A 16,064-nucleotide genomic window follows, 5' to 3' on the forward strand; every position below is an offset into this window, starting at 1 on the left:
AGTCCGGGCCGGAAGATTACCCGGCCTACGGCGGCAAAGCAGACGAGGACCTCGACGCCCCCTTCTCTGTCTCGGAAGTCAGAGAGGTCCTTCAAGGCCTCAACGGAAGATCGGCTCCCGGGCCGGATGGAATTTCGAACAGGACTCCTCCGAAATCTGGACGACGACTCGATCGAACTGCTCACCAATGAAATCAACGAGGCCTGGGCGGCCGGCACCGTACCGGATGCCTGGAAGGAAGCCACAGTGATCCTAATTCCGAAGCCAGGCAAGACACCGGCCATAGACAGTCTGCGACCCATTTCGCTCACGTCCTGCGTGGGCAAGGTGGCGGAGCATGTCATCCACAACAGAATATCGAGGTATGTCGAGGAACGACAGCTCCTCCCGCCGAACATGGTCGGTTTCAGACCCTCGCTGTCCACTCAAGAGGTCATGCTACTGATCAAGAGGCAGATAGTCTACGTGGTCACGAGAGACGTCCGAGGCATCTTGGCGCTGGGCATCGCGAAGGCTTTCGACACCGTCAAACACAAGCACGTCCTCGACTCTGTGTCGAGTTTGAACCTCGGCGAACGCTTTCACGCGTACGTCAGCTCTTTCCTCAGGGATCGTAAGGCCACGATCAAGTTGGGCGAGATCAAGTCGGACCGATACGCGCTGGGAGCCCGCGGCACGCCTCAGGGTGCGGTGCTATCCCCACTACTCTTCAACATCGCCATGAGAGACCTATCGGTCCGACTCAACCGAATCGGGGGCGTCAATCTCAATCATGCTCTCTACGCGGACGACATCACCATCTGGTGCGGGGGCGGGTCGGACGCAGTGGTGGAGCAGGCTCTGCAAGAGGCCCTGGACGTCACGGAAAAATTCCTCGAGGGCACGGGACTGGTCCTATCGCCGACCAAGTCGGAGCTCTTGCTGTACCGGCCCGACAGAAAGGGCCGCAAGTTCGACATGCCGCTGGATCAAGTATAGATCGATCTCAGAACGAAGACGGGTCAGCACATACCGAGGGTTGATTATCTCAGGGTGCTCGGACTGGTCATCAACGCAAAGGGCAGCAACATGCAAACAATCGCGCGCCTGAGGGCGAAGACGGAAAACATGCTCAGACTCGTCTCACGAGTGACGAGCCGGAGGGGTGGCATCAGCGAAGCCAACCTCCTAAGGATCTACCACGCCTTCCTCATGAGCCGTATCAACTACGTGGCTTCCGCACTAAACTGGTCGCGGTCTGAGGAAAACAAGATTGACGCACTCATCAGGAAGAGCATTAAACGAGTGCTCGGTATCCCTGTGACGACCAGCACGGATAAGTTGATGCAGCTCGGGGTCCACAACACCCTGAGCGAAATCGTAGAAGCACAGAAAACGGCACAGATCGTTCGCCTGTCTGCCAGCAAGTCCGGCCGCCGAATACTCGAGATGGCGGGCCTCACCGCCATGGCCGCGGAGTCGTGCGCCGTCCCCCTCCAAAAGGAAGAAAGGGACGCCTTTAGAGTCTCCACATTCCCGAGGAACGTTCACTCACAACACAACGAGGCCAGGCGCGCAGCCAGGGCCCGAGCACTCATCAAGACTGCCCTGCAGAACCCAGAGCTCGCGTCCTTTGTCGACGCGGCGCAGTATCCCAGATCAAACTCGTACGCGGCCACGGTGGTTGACCCCCAGGGCAAACTCCTGAACGCAGCGTCCATCCAACACTCGACGGCGTCCGTCGCAGAGCAAGTCGCAGTGGCGCTGGCACTGTGCGATCCCGGGCGCACCCAGATCTTCACAGACTCCAGGTCGGCGGCGATGGCCTTTCTCGCCGGCTCGGTCTCGGCCGAGGCTGCGGCGGTGCTTAGGACCCGCAAGCCAGGCACGGTCCGTCACGTCATCACTTGATTCCCGGCTCACATGGGCCGGAACGTCTCTCCCGGCTCGATCAACCCCAATGAGCTGGCCCACGACCAGGCGCGAGGTCTCGTCAACCGTGCCGGTCTGAGGGGCCCGGCTTCGCAGGGGATCGACCGGACCACGGACCCGCTGCTTACTTTTCACGACATCACGGCTCACTACCAGCTGGGACGCAGGCAGTTCCCGGCTCCTCACCCGAAGCTCGGCAGACCCCAGGCCTCGGTGTTGAGAATGCTGCAGACGGGCTCATTTCCGTCTCGATCTAGGCTGAGCCACTACACTCCGGGTGTGGATCCCCGCTGCCCCGAATGCGGCGAGGAAAGGTCCACCTTTAATCACATGCTGTGGCAATGTTCAGCATTGCACCACTCGCCTTTTAACAGGCAAGAAGACTGGGAAGAAGCCGTCAAGAGCGACGACCTTTCAATCCAGCTTCGGGCTGCCCAAAGGGCCTGCGAAAGGGCCGAAGATCACGGTCTTCCGCCCCCGGTGCAGGTGCGGCCCACGACTACGACATAGTCCCTTAGGACAAAATAGTTTCTTGTCTGTCTGTCTGTCTGCGCTGTTTCAAGTGCCGTCCAATAAACATCCTTATAAAGGATGTTTATTGAACGCGTCCTGAGCCATGGGTGGGACCCTCTCCGGCAAACCATTGGCGCACTTCCGATAACCGTCCCATATACTTTGCGTGTGGTTACGCGGTCACGTTGCACGTTTTTGCAATCGCGTGCAGCAGCCTCGAGTCGCATCACCCGTCATGAGCCAGTCCAGCCACCCTCATTACGAACCACCGCCGCCTGTGTCACCGACGTTACGCCCAGCTCCATCTACCCGCCGTTCACCGTCTCCACGACGTCGCTCATTGTCGCCGATGCGGCCACGTCAGGAAAACTAGTCATCGCAGTCCACGAGGCAAGGGCTGCGACGCTATCGAACTGTGAAAGCCCTCAGCAGAGACCATCGAACATAATAGACGTGTTTGTAGACGGTGTTCGCGCATCTGCCCTTATAGACACTGGAGCCGCCGTATCCGTTATGGACGCCAAACTTAGCCGTGTCCTACGAAAAGCGACGACGCATCTTTCGGGGCTATTCCTTCGTACGGCTAGCACCCAAAGTATTCACCAAACACCAATATGCACAGCTCGCGTCATCATTCGGGACGTTATGTAGGCCGTCGAATTGATCATTATTCCTGCATGCTCGCACGACATCATCCTGGGATGGGATTTTCTCTCCCGCCACAACGCCGTCATTCATTGCACACCCGCCGAAATAGAGCTCTCGCCGTTCTCCTAGATGACGCCGGCAGACAGACCATCACTTTCGAACAAGGTACTCGTCACAGACGATACCCAAGTGCCTCCGAACACGTCAGCGGCTGTGTCAGTGTACTGCGACGGTCTCTGCGACACCATTGCACTCCTTTCGTCATCTGACCGCGTTCGCACTAAGAAAGGATTGTTGGTGCCCTTTGCGACAGTGCAAATCACTCACGGTGACAGCGCTATTTTTGTTAGCAATCCATCCCCATATACTGTCACATTGCTGCGAGGGGATGTCTCGGCAGACTGGAACCCATCGAAGACGCACAAGTTGTGGACGCGCCCGATGACACGCACTGGCCCAGCTCCTCTACGCTTAGTGCTGTTTCGAAGTCTGATTCGTCGCCCGAAGATGTATTTGGCTCCTCCATCAATGAAAACCTTACGCCGGTGCAGCGTTCACAGCTTCTGTGCCTGTTGGAATAATTTCGCCCATCTTTCGGTGTCGCGCAGACTTCCCTGGGCGCACGTCCACTGTCACGCATGGCATCGACACTGGCTCCCAACCGCCACTGCGGCAACGTCCATATCGCGTATCTCCTGCCGAGCGTCGTGTAATTAACGAACAAGTCGACGACATGCTTCGACGGGATGTTATTCGACCATCAAACAGTCCCTGGGCGTCTCCGGTCGTTCTTGTCGCGAAGAAGGACGGTTCCGTACGGTTCTGTGTGGACTACCGACGGCTCAACAAGATACTCCGTGAGGACGTCTATCCGCTGCCACGAATAGACGACGCGATTGACAGCCTCCAAGGAGCTGAATTCTTTTCATCGCTCGATTTGCGCCCAAGGTACTGGCAAGTCCCTATCGCTCAGGACGCTCGACCGAAGACAGCCTTCGTCACGCCCGACGGCTTGTGCGAATTCAACGTCATGCCGTTCGGACTGTGTAATGCGCCCGCGACCTTCGAGCGCATGATGGATACTGTCTTGCGCAACCTGAAGTGGCACACGTGCTTGTGCTACCTCGACGACGTCGTCGTTTTCGCGCCGGACTTCTCCACGCATCTTCAACGCCTCCGGCATGTTTTGACGCGTTTTAGCAACGCCGGCCTACAGTTGAACCTAAAGAAGTGCCGATTTGCAGCACGGCAGCTGACAATACTGGGCTACGTCGTGTCCAAGGATGGAATTCTCCCAGATCCAGCCAAGCTTCGGGCCGTAGCCGAGTTCCCCAGACCTACGTCCGTCAAAGAACTGCGCAGTTCCGTAGGACTGTGTTTCTACTTTCGACGTTTAATCCAAAACTTCGCCACTATTATATCGCCACTGAAGAAGCTCCTTGGCAGTAAGGGGCCCCTCGACTCGTGGTCGTCAGTGTGCGAGGACGCGTTCGCAAAGCTCCGTCGTTTCTTGACGTCTCCGCCCATACTACGCCACTACGACCCTTCGGCCCCTAAAGAGGTACACACGAACGCCAGCGGTATTGGCCTTGGCGCTGTCCTTTCGCAGCGCAAGCCAGGGTTCCCTGAATATGTCGTGGCGTATGCAAGTCGTACGCTTACTAAAGCCCAGGCCAACTACACAGTCTCCGAAAAAGAACGCCTGGTGATCATCTGGGCCCTTACGAAGTTTCGCCCTTATTTGTATGGTCGCCCGTTCGATGTCGTTACTGACCACCATGCACTATGCTGGCTGTCGTCATTGAAGGATCCCTCAGGCCGTCTCGCCCGTTGGGCACTTCGTCTGCAGGACTACGACATCCGCGTGCTCTACCGCAACGGACGCCAACATGCCGACGCCGGCGCCCTCTCGCGCTCCCCCTTACCCGACGACAACGCCCGCTGCTCAGGAACTCAGCTGGCCGTTTCTTCCATCGACCTTCACACCATCGCTACAGAACAGCGCAAGGACCAATGGATTGTCTCGCTGATAGACTTGCTCATTGTTCCGTCGGCATCACCACCCACTCGCTCATTGCGTCGTCAAGCCCACCATTTCGCCATTCGCGACGAGCTACTTCACCGACACAATTACAACGCCGACGGCCGCCAGTGGTTACTGGTAGTACCCCGCAGTCTCCGTTCTAAAATACGCGAATCGTTCCACTCTGATCCGCAGTGTGCACACTCTGGGGTATACAAAACTTACCACCGAATTCGACCCATGCGACACCATGTGCATTACGCCTGTTTCGGCGATTTGGAACGAGCACCTACGTCTTTCCTACATAGGAACAACAGCCGCCCAAGCGTTCCTGTAGACGTGGCCGGAGTCGGCAAGAACGCTGCACCACGCGCTGCCGCCACGCAATGTTGCAAAGGGTCGGCGGTTAATACGCCGTTACCAGGCGATCACGGTTTAGCGGCACTTCGTTTACGCGTTGCCGATTGCTGACAATGGTTCGCGGTGACCTTTCGCCTTTCGAACATCGCATTTTTTTCGCCCGAAGCGACGTAGATAATGTTTTTTGCGGCTCTTGTGTGGCTGACGCGCAGTCGTAATGCCGAGACGTGCCGACACCATGACCTTTGCAGAATGGCGGCATGCCGCAGTAGTTTCCGATCCGAAATTTATGCTTCCGGCCGACTAGAACACTTCGCTCCAGTGTGCAGAATGCAGTCATGCCCCGTTGGTCATCACCAGCCCTTTCCCTGGCGAGAAACTTGTCGTGTGTGTATCTGACCTTGGTGGTGTTTTTTTTTCTTTCTCGCTCTCTTTCCTCCCCTCTTTCTCTCTCTCTTTCGTTCTCTCTCTCTCTCTTTATCTGTCTCTATCTTTACTTTCTCTCTTTTTATTGCCTTCTTTTTTCTCTCTTTTTTTCTTTCTCTTTCTTCCTACCTCTTTCTTTCCGTCTTTCTCTCATTCTTTCTTTCTTTCACTCTCTCTTTCTCTCTTCCTTTTTTGTCCCTGGTATGTGCCATTGAGCTTGAACCGTTTCTGCACAATCGCCAGTACAGGCCCACTTTTCAGTGTGACACCACCACCAGCGCCACCGACACTTGTGAGCCTATAAAGCTTCGCTTAATAAAATCACGTGTGGCGCATGCCCGCATTGGATATGCGACTATCAACCAGGTATATGCGGGTATAAGCTAGGGACAAGAAAGAAAGAAAGAAAATGCCGGCACATCCCGCGCCTTGTGGGAATAGATGCTATGCGAAGCAGTGTGTGGGGAGCCTAACATGTTAACGAAACGACCATGAGAGCACTAAGACGTAGGCGGCTCTTTCATGACCTACATGACACGCCTGTCATGAATGCATGTCATAAGTCGTCAGGAATCCCTTTAGCTACACCTAAGAGGTCTTAAGGTGAAAGCCTTAGTCATACTCATGACTGAATTCTACCATCATCATTTTGTGTTTCGTTCACATAGTGCCCACGTCCAAACCCATTCCTGTAGTTTTGAGTGTTAAGCTTTTTTTTCGCTGAGTCATTGTCATTTTTTCGCAGTCATGCTCATGACTATGATTGCTACCATCATCCTGTAGTACTTCCTTCACTTCATACATACTTCCAAAACCATTTCTGTGGTTTGTGAGTGTTAATGTTTTTCGCTGAGTCATTGACTTTTTGCTGAATCATGCTCATGACTGTGACTTCTACCACCATCCTTTAGTGTTTCCTTCACTAAGTACCTACCTTCGAACCCATTTCAGTGGTTTTTGAGTATTAAGCTTTTTTTGCTGAGTCATTGTCATTTTTTCTCAGCCATGCTCAAGACTATGACTTCTACTATCATCCTGTAGCACTTCCTTCACTTAGTGCCCACGTCCGAACCCATTCCAGTGTTTTTTGAGTGAAAAGCTGTTTTTGCTGAGTCATTGTCATTTTTGCTCAGCCATGCTCATGACTGCTTTCTACCATCATCCTGTAGTACTTCCTTCACTTAGTGCCCACGTCCGAACCCATTTCAGTGTTTTTTGAGTGTTAAGTTTTTTTTTGAGTCATTGTCATTTTTGCTCAGCCATGCTCAAGACTATGATTCCTACCATCATCCTGTAGTACTTCCTTCACTTAGTGCCCACGTCCGAACCCATTCCAGTGTTCTTTGAGTGTTAAGCTTTTTTTGCTGAGTCGTTGTCATTTTTGCTCAGCCATGCTCATGACTATGATTTCTACCATCATCCTGTAGTACTTCCTTCACTTAATGCCCACGTCCGAACCCATTCCAGTGTTTTTTTAGTGTTAAGCTTTTTTTGCTGAGTCATTGTCATTTTTGCTCAGCCATGCTGATGACTATGATTTCTACCATCATCCTGAAGTACTTCCTTCACTTAGTGCCCACGTCCGAACCCATTCCAGTGTTTTTTTTTTAGTGTTAAGCTTTTTTTGCTGAGTCGTTGTCATTTTTGCTCAGCCATGCTCATGACTATGATTTCTACCATCATCCTGTAGTACTTCCTTCACTTTGTGCCCACGTCCGAACCCATTCCAGTGTTTTTTGAGTGTTAAGCTTTTTTTTTGCTGAGTCATTGTCATTTTTGCTCAGCCATGCTCATGACTATGATTTCTACCATCATCCTGAAGTACTTCCTTCACTTAGTGCCCACGTCCGAACCCATTCCAGTGTTTTTTTTTTAGTGTTAAGCTTTTTTTGCTGAGTCATTGTCATTTTTGCTCAGCCATGCTCATGACTATGATTTCTACCATCATCCTGTAGTACTTCCTTCACTTAGTGCCTACGTCAGAACCCATTCCAGTGTTTTTGAGTGTTAAGCTTTTTTTGCTGAGTCATTGTCATTTTTGCTCAGCCATGCTCATGACTATGATTTCTACCATCATCCTGTAGTACTTCCTTCACTTAATGCTCACGTCCGAACCCATTCCAGTGTTTTTTGAGTGTTAAGCTCTTTTCGCTGGTCGAAGTGCGATTGTTTCCGGATGATATTGTGTTATTTTGTCGCATAAAAATCCTGCAAGACCAGGTCCTGTTGAATTACTCTTTGAAATTTGTATATGACTGGTGTGTAAAGTGCAACATGCATATCAATTATGAAAAGTCTACTTCTATGAGTATGTCAAAGAAGAAGACGTCATTTGTGTTCCCATACATAATTAACAATATAGAAAAGAAATGTTCCAGTAAATTCAAATATTTAGGAATTACGTTTTTTCATGACATGAACTGGAGTGATCATGTGCAAAATGTATGTGGAACAGCCCAATGAAAACATCAATTCCTACGGCGAAAACTAAGAGGTGCACAATCGGATGTCAAACTAAATGCATATAAATGAATAGCAAGGCCAACTCTGGAATACTCAAGTATAATTTGGGATCCAAATCAGAAATATCTAATTAACAAGCATGAACATGTTCAGAGAATGGCACACAGGCTTGTGTTTTTCTGTTACCGAAGAACGCAGTCCGTAACAGAACTTCTTGCACATGCAGAGCTACCAACTTTGGCTGTTCTCAGAAAAATTGTTAGGCTTAATTACCTTTCCCAGCTCTATCACAATGGATTCAATACTTGCGGCCGCCCGGTAGACGGCCATCACGTACTAACGATCCATTTGCAGTTATTTACTACGTGCCAAGAGTTGACGTCTATAAATATTCGTCTCTGCCTAAAACAATAATAGAATGGAATAACCTTGACCAACGCGTATTTGAATATACTTGTTCATTAGAAACTTTTGAAAAAGATTTCTAACTGGTGCTGTATTCATTGAATATACCCTTTCCACCCTGTAACAGCCCGGAAGGGCTAACAGTATTTGAAAATAAATATTTGAAAATAACTGTCATCTTTCCTGAGTGATGCTTTTGACCATGACTTCTACCAGCATCCTTTATTGTTTCCCTCACCTAGTACCCACTTCCGAACTCATTCCGCTGGTTTTTAAACGTTAATCTTTTATCGCTGAGTCATTGCCATTTTTGCTGAGTCATGCTCATGACTATGACTTCTACTAGGATCCTTTGGTGTTTCCTTCACTTAGTACCCACGTTCGATCCCTTTGGGTGTTTTTTGAGGGTTAATATTTTTCGCTGGGTCATTGTCATGACCTGCATGACACGCATGTCACGACATGCCATTACCTATCAGTTATGTTCGTCATACACTACTGTCATACTATGCCAATTTTGTTACCTACCAACATAACGAAACGACTACGACAGCACCAAAACGTAGGTGGCTGTTTCATGACCTACATGGCACGCATGTCATTACCTGTAGAGGATACGTCATTTTCTCTTCTACCCGTAATGAGCACCATAAGGTCATTAGCAGGCAGTAAGGTTCACTCGTGGCGTAGTTTAATATATATCATTTAAGGAGGAAATAAGGAGGAGGAAATAAGAGAAAGGCAGAAGGCAGGGAGGTTAACCAGGATAACGTCCGGTTGGCTACCCTACACCGGGGGAATGGGAAGAGGGAACACAAAGATGACAGGGAGAGAGAGGAGGGAAGGAAAGAAGAGAAATGAGCGGTTAGTTCGCTGACGCGTGTGTTAGTGCACTAATAGTCACAGACGTTGACACAAGCCCGTCGTCCTCAAGAAGCACAAAAGTGCCTTCACCGCTTTATGGGCCGACGAGCGATGGGGGCGGTGTTCCAGCAGCACCTGCACGGAAAGCGTCCGATCGTCCAGTTTTTTTAGCGCGTTAGCAAGATCTTGTCTTTCTTGAGCATATCGTGGACAGTGGCACAGCAGGTGGTCAATAGTTTCGTCGGTGCCGCAGACCTCGCATGCTGCACTGTCGGTCACTCCAATTAATGAAGAGTATGCCTTTGTGAAGGCAACTCCTAACCAAAGGCGACAGAGAAGCGAAGCTTCACGTCGAGGAAGTCCGAATGGAGGTCGGAGTTGCAGTGATGGGTTTAATTGATGCAGTCGTGTTAATCGTAAGTTTGGCGAGTTCCACTCGGTCAGTGAGAGACTGCGTGCCAGGTGTCGAAGCTGCCTTGCGGCGTCTGTCCTCGAAAGTGGAATTGGAACGCGGAGCTCTTCTTGGTGTGATGTGCGAGCAGCGTTGTCTGCGGAATCATTGCCACTGATTCCACAATGACCAGGTACCCATTGAAATACAACCTCGTGGCCTTTTTGTTGGACGTGATGGTGAAGTTTCACTGTTTCGTATGTCAACTGTTCATGACAGCCGCGTCGGAGAACTGACTGCACGCACTGTAATGCCGGTTTTGAGTCTGAAAACACAGCCCATTTTGTAGGTCTTTCAGAGTCAATGAATTCTAGTGCACGACGCAGAGCCGTTAGTTCTGCTGCCGTTGAGGTCGTGACATGCGATGTCTTGAACCGCAGTGTTATTCCTCGCGTTGGTATAACCACCGCACCACCAGAACTGGACGACGTAGTCGATCCATCGGTATAGATGTGCACGTGGTTGCTGTACTTTTCATGCAAGAGGAGTAAGCTCAGTTGTTTTAGAGCAGGGGCCGGCACATCTGATTTCTTCTGTAGTCCTGGAATCGTTATATGTACTTGTGGACGGCTCAAACACCACGGAGGAAGCACTGGCTTGGCCGCAGGTGCGTACCCTGAAGTAAACGATGCACGATGTGCACTGACAGTAGCGCTAAATGTCGAGCAGGTCCTTTCAGCAGTGAGGCTCGCCAGGTGGTGGGAAGGGGTCCTAGCATAGTGTCTGAGATGCGTACGCATTGTCTCAACGGCAATGTGCGTCGTGATTGGGTAATCCTGGGCAATGGCAATGGTTTCAGACGTTGACGCACTGCGTGGTAGGCCAAGACATATCTTAAGGGCTTGGGCTTGAATGCTTTGAATCATGCGGAGGTTAGTCTTGCAGGTGTTGGATATTGCAGGCAGGCTGTACCGAAGGAATCCAACGAACAGCACCATGTAGAGCTGTAACATACCGTGTATGGATACTCCCCAACTTTTTCCTGCAAGGAACCTGAACAGGTGACAGATAGCAGACAGCCGCTTTTTCACGTAATTCACGTGCGGAGTCCAAGACAGGTCTCTGTCAATTACGACTCCCAGGAACCTGTGACTTCTGCTGTATGGTATAAGTTGTCTGTTAATTGATATTCCGTATGCAGACATTGGCTTCCTGGTGAATGCCACCATTGCGCACTTTCCACATGAAATTTCAAGTCCTTGTTGACGAAGGTAGCAAGATGTCATTGTGGCTGCCTTCTGAAGCCGAGCGCGAAGCTGAAGTCGTGTCACACCTGATGCCCAAATGCAGATGTCGTCCGCATAGATGGAAAGTTGTACGGTGCTTGGCAGGTTGTCAACTAATCCAATAAGGGTTAGATTGAAAAGCGTCGGGCTAAGCACTCCGCCTTGAGGCACTCCTCGGCTACCGTAATGCTCGGATGTCGGGCCATTTTCAGTGTGCACGTAGAATGATCTTCTCTGTAAGTAGCTGCGCACCCACATATATATCTTACCACCAAGTCCTACTGCTTCTAACGCGCCGAGGATGGCTTCATGGGTGACATTATCGTAAGCCCCTTTAACGTCTAGAAACAGAGCAGCAGATAGTCGTTTACAGGCCTTCTGGTGTTGCGCAAATGTTACCAAGTCAACAACGTTGTCTGTAGACGAACGGCCACGCCTGAATCCGGTCATAGCGTCTGGGTAGATTTCATAGTACTCTAAGTACCATTCCAGACGTGTTAAAATCATTCTTTCCATTGTTTTATTGCGATAGCAATTATATGGACACTCAAAAGCAGATTTCTGCCGTCGGCGTCGCCGTCGCCGTAGCCGTCGCCGTCGCCGTCGCCGTCGCCGTGAGGTTCCGTATGACGTCAATGGAGATGAAATCGTCGCCGTGCGCCGAACGCTGTATGTGCGAGTGAAAGGGCGCGAGGGACGCGCGCTTTCACGGGGAGTGAACGCACGGCGGAGAACAAACGCGCGTTCTGCGCCGTGCTCGCTTAAAGGCTGCAGAAGTAAGCGTCTCTTTCCTCCTTTACAATCACCATATATGTAGAGCAAACGCGCCTTCTTCCGACGCGCGAGAGGCCGAGGGGGAGGGGCCGGGGGGAGGGGGAGGGAAGGGAGGCGACGTTTAGCTGCGGCACCAAGTGCCTATTTATATCAGAGGCTCCGGCAACAGTCACCAACGCCGCACGCATTTTGAGCGAACGCGGGCAAAACGCCGAAGGCGTCGACAATAGTTCTGCGTGTTGCCGGTGCTGCTGCATGTCCAAGTTTATACAGCTGATAAAGCTAATATCATTACTCCGTATAGCTCTCTACAAATTTGCTATTGCAATTGATGCTTCGCCTTTCAGGTGAAACTGCGACAACTTTTTTCCAACGCAACTTGCAAGTGCGATAGGACGGTATGAGGAAATGTCCAAAGGCGACTTGCCAGCTTTGAGAAGTGGAATGAGGCGACTTGACTTCCATTCCTGCGGAACCGTACCCGTCTGCCAGGAGTCGTTGTATAGGAGCAAGAGTGCTTTCCGAGCTTGGTCTCCTAGGTTACACAGGGCACGGTACGTAATGCCGTCAGGTCCTGGCGCTGAAGAACGCCTGCACAAAGCCAGCGCAGCTTCTAGTTCTTGCATAGAAAACGGGCACTCCATGCGGGGATCGCGTGAGAACAGTGGGTGGTCGAGCGTCCCCGTTCCCGTTCCATCGAAATTTGCCTCGCCAGCAATCTTTCTGCAGAAAGATTGAGCGACATCAATCTCCCTACATTGTAGATGTAGTGCCAGAGATTTAAACGGGTGGCGCTGACCAAAGGTTGTGCGAAGGCCACGAACAGTCCTCCATATAAGCGATAAAGGTTTTCGCGGATCCAGGGACTCGCAAAAGGATACCCATTGTCGGGAAGCCAGCTTGTTCATGTGACGCTGTATTTTCTTTTGTGTTCGTCTAGCCAATCTCAAGTCATGAATGGACTTCGTGCGTCTATATCTTCGTTCCGCACGACGGCGAATTGCTCGAAGTTTCTCGAGTTCGATGTCGAAATTGGTGCGGGCAGAACTTTTCAAAGGCGAATGCGTGGTTGTTTCTATGGCATCCTTTATCGCGCCCTCTAGGTTGCAGGATGTACCGTCACGACAGCAGTCTTCCATGATTATTTTGTATTTAGGCCAATCGGTGCAATGGACGGCTCTGGGGCACCTGGAGCTAGTCAGACCTTCAATCTTCAAATAAGTTGGGATGTGGTCATTTAAGTAAACTAAAAACAACAAAGGGCCTAAGATGCTACCTTGCGGCACGCCCGATTTTATGTATTGGCCATCAGACGGAGCATCATTGTGTGCTACAATTTGTTTACGATGTTGAAAGTATGACCTTATCAAAGAATTAGGAATCCTGCTTATACTATAGTGGTATACTTTATTTACTAAAGAGTTATGATTGATTAAATCAAAGGCTATGGAAAAGTCAATGTAAATTCCGAGGAGCTTGTTTCAAATGCATTTATAATGAGTTCCTTTAGCTGGAGAAGTGCCAACTCAGTGGATCTTTTTGCTCTGAACCCGAACTGATCATTCGACAAAATGGAATGCTTATCTAAGAAATTAGTTGTTCTCGTGTGAATATTTTTCTCGATACCTTTAGAAATTACCGGTAGACTAGAAATTGGCCTATAATTTCACAATTCAGTGGTATCGCCTCCTTTATGTATCAGAATAACCTTTGCTATCTGCATCTGCTTAGGAAATACTCCACTACTGAGACAAAGGTTGAATATGTATGTTAAGATTGGGGCTAACAAAACAATTACATGATTTAGAGGTTTTATTTCAAACCGGTAATACCTAAAGCCCTACTGTTTTTAAGATTTCCGAATACAGAAATTATTACATTTTCGGTTGTAGGTTACATAGACCTTGACATCGAGACTCCTGGTGCTTTGTGAATTGAGGTGTTTGTCGAATGAGTAGGAGAGCATAGTGTATTTGTGATATTTGCAAAGAAATTGTCAAAGGCATTCGAGAGATCCTCCTCTGTCAGCACAGCACCATCGCTCATAATGCACTTTGTACCAATTTGTAGTGACGTCCAAGTAGTTTGCCTTGTAGATGCCATCGATGCTGAGGGTTCGTGCTAGAATTATCTAAAAAACAATAGCTGAAGTATTCGTACTTGGCTTGACTTAGTTTGTTGTTCAAGATATTGCGATATTTTTATATCGAGAAAATTTCATGGGATCCTTGGATTTAATGCATTGCGCATATAACTCCGTTCTTTTTTTTCAATTTTTTCAATAAGGCATTCGTTAATCATGGTTTCCTCGATCTTCTTTTGCGACAGCATTTCAAAGGAAAGCAATTTTGATATATGTGTTTTATCACAGCCATTAGTGCATCGTATACACAATCTGCATCAGATAGTGACAATTTATGGGAGAAGTCGGCTGCACATATTTCATTACGAAAGGTGTCGAGGGGCTTTTGAATAAATGCAGCGATAATAAGACACCGGTGATTAAGATGCAATTTTTGGGCAAATACCGGCAAATACCGCAGAATAAAGGCAAATACCGGAGAATGATCACTGATGTCGCTTATCAAAGTTCCAGAAGCTATAGTGCTTTTATCGTATTATTTAAATCTAAAATAGATGAAGTGGAACAAGTTACGCGCGTTGGTAAAGTAATTACATTCACAAGAGCGTAAGAATCAAATAAAGAAGCAAATTCTTTCTGCTCAGGTGACGTGGTTCGCTTATCAATATTCATATCACCGGAAAGGTATAGCACATGCTCATTTATAGACACATAATCAAAAGGGCTTCTAACGACGAAGAAAAAATTCCAAGTTTTCCGTCTTAAGGGTGGTAGACAACACAAAATATATTGTTGTCACTCTGAACGGTTAATCCTTCGAGTCCGGAGTGGCAGAATGTGAATTTCTCAAATATTGTTGCAGGAAACGAATTAAAATATAACTTGGGAGATTCTCTTTGTCACTGCCAATTGAAGGTATCCCACATAATCGTACATCTAAGGGACCAACTACTGCCGTACGAAGACGTCTGAGGAGTGTGGAACCGAGGCTAGGAACATTTAAAAAGTATTACAGACTGTGAACGCGTTTTACTAAGGAATCACTTTGTGTTCATCCTTCTGTTTTCACCTACCGAAATAGCGTAGAGCCATCTTTAAACTGTATGATTTTTTCTCCTGGCACGCGGATTGAGCGCCCTGAGACCACACAAGAAGTTATTCGCATTCGCATTGATCAAGCTCTGCCTGCAGAGGACAACAGCATTTGACATCTGTTCTGCTTTGACGCAAATGGGTTTAACACGCACTTAAAATACATTCCTGCATGTTATTTCCCTCATGCTAACGTACTCTTGGGTGCAAATGTCACCAAATATTGATTAAAGCAGTCTCCGAGCAGAACCTTGTATTGGCTATTCTGATGTGACACGTCGGCCCCGAAGCGAATGCACCTAAGACAGACTGCGTGGCACGTTGAAAAAAATTTTTGTAGATGTTTCCGAAAGGCATTTCTATTTAATTGGACGTGAGCTGCAAATTATCACGCTGCTTTTTTTGACACCCAGCGCTGAAACAAGAAAGGTGTAGTTTTTTTTGTTTTTTTTTTGCGGAGCGTGCACGAGACAGATTCGACGTGATGACCTTTTGGTTCTGGGAGCAATCCATTATTTCTCATTTTCACGGGGCCGTGCTGGCGCGCCAGCGTGAGCCCTCCAGGTGCTCGTGGCTCCGCCCACACGCTACCAGATCGCCAGTCACGCCGATGCCACTGCCGTTAAAACTTCATATTTAGAACATCATACGCTAAATCTATCGCAACTCTTGCCAATTTACGTTCTATGACTTCTTTGTGTTCACGAAACAAGAACTGCGTGGCCGTCGCAGCTTCCACATGCTCGCTTTCCTTATTCTAACGGGATTGCAATTTCTGACGAATGTGCCTCAACTGTTGCACCTTTGACACTGGGGCCACTGTTT

This window comes from Dermacentor silvarum, chromosome 6 (assembly GCF_013339745.2).
Source record: "Dermacentor silvarum isolate Dsil-2018 chromosome 6, BIME_Dsil_1.4, whole genome shotgun sequence".
Taxonomy (NCBI): domain Eukaryota; kingdom Metazoa; phylum Arthropoda; class Arachnida; order Ixodida; family Ixodidae; genus Dermacentor; species Dermacentor silvarum.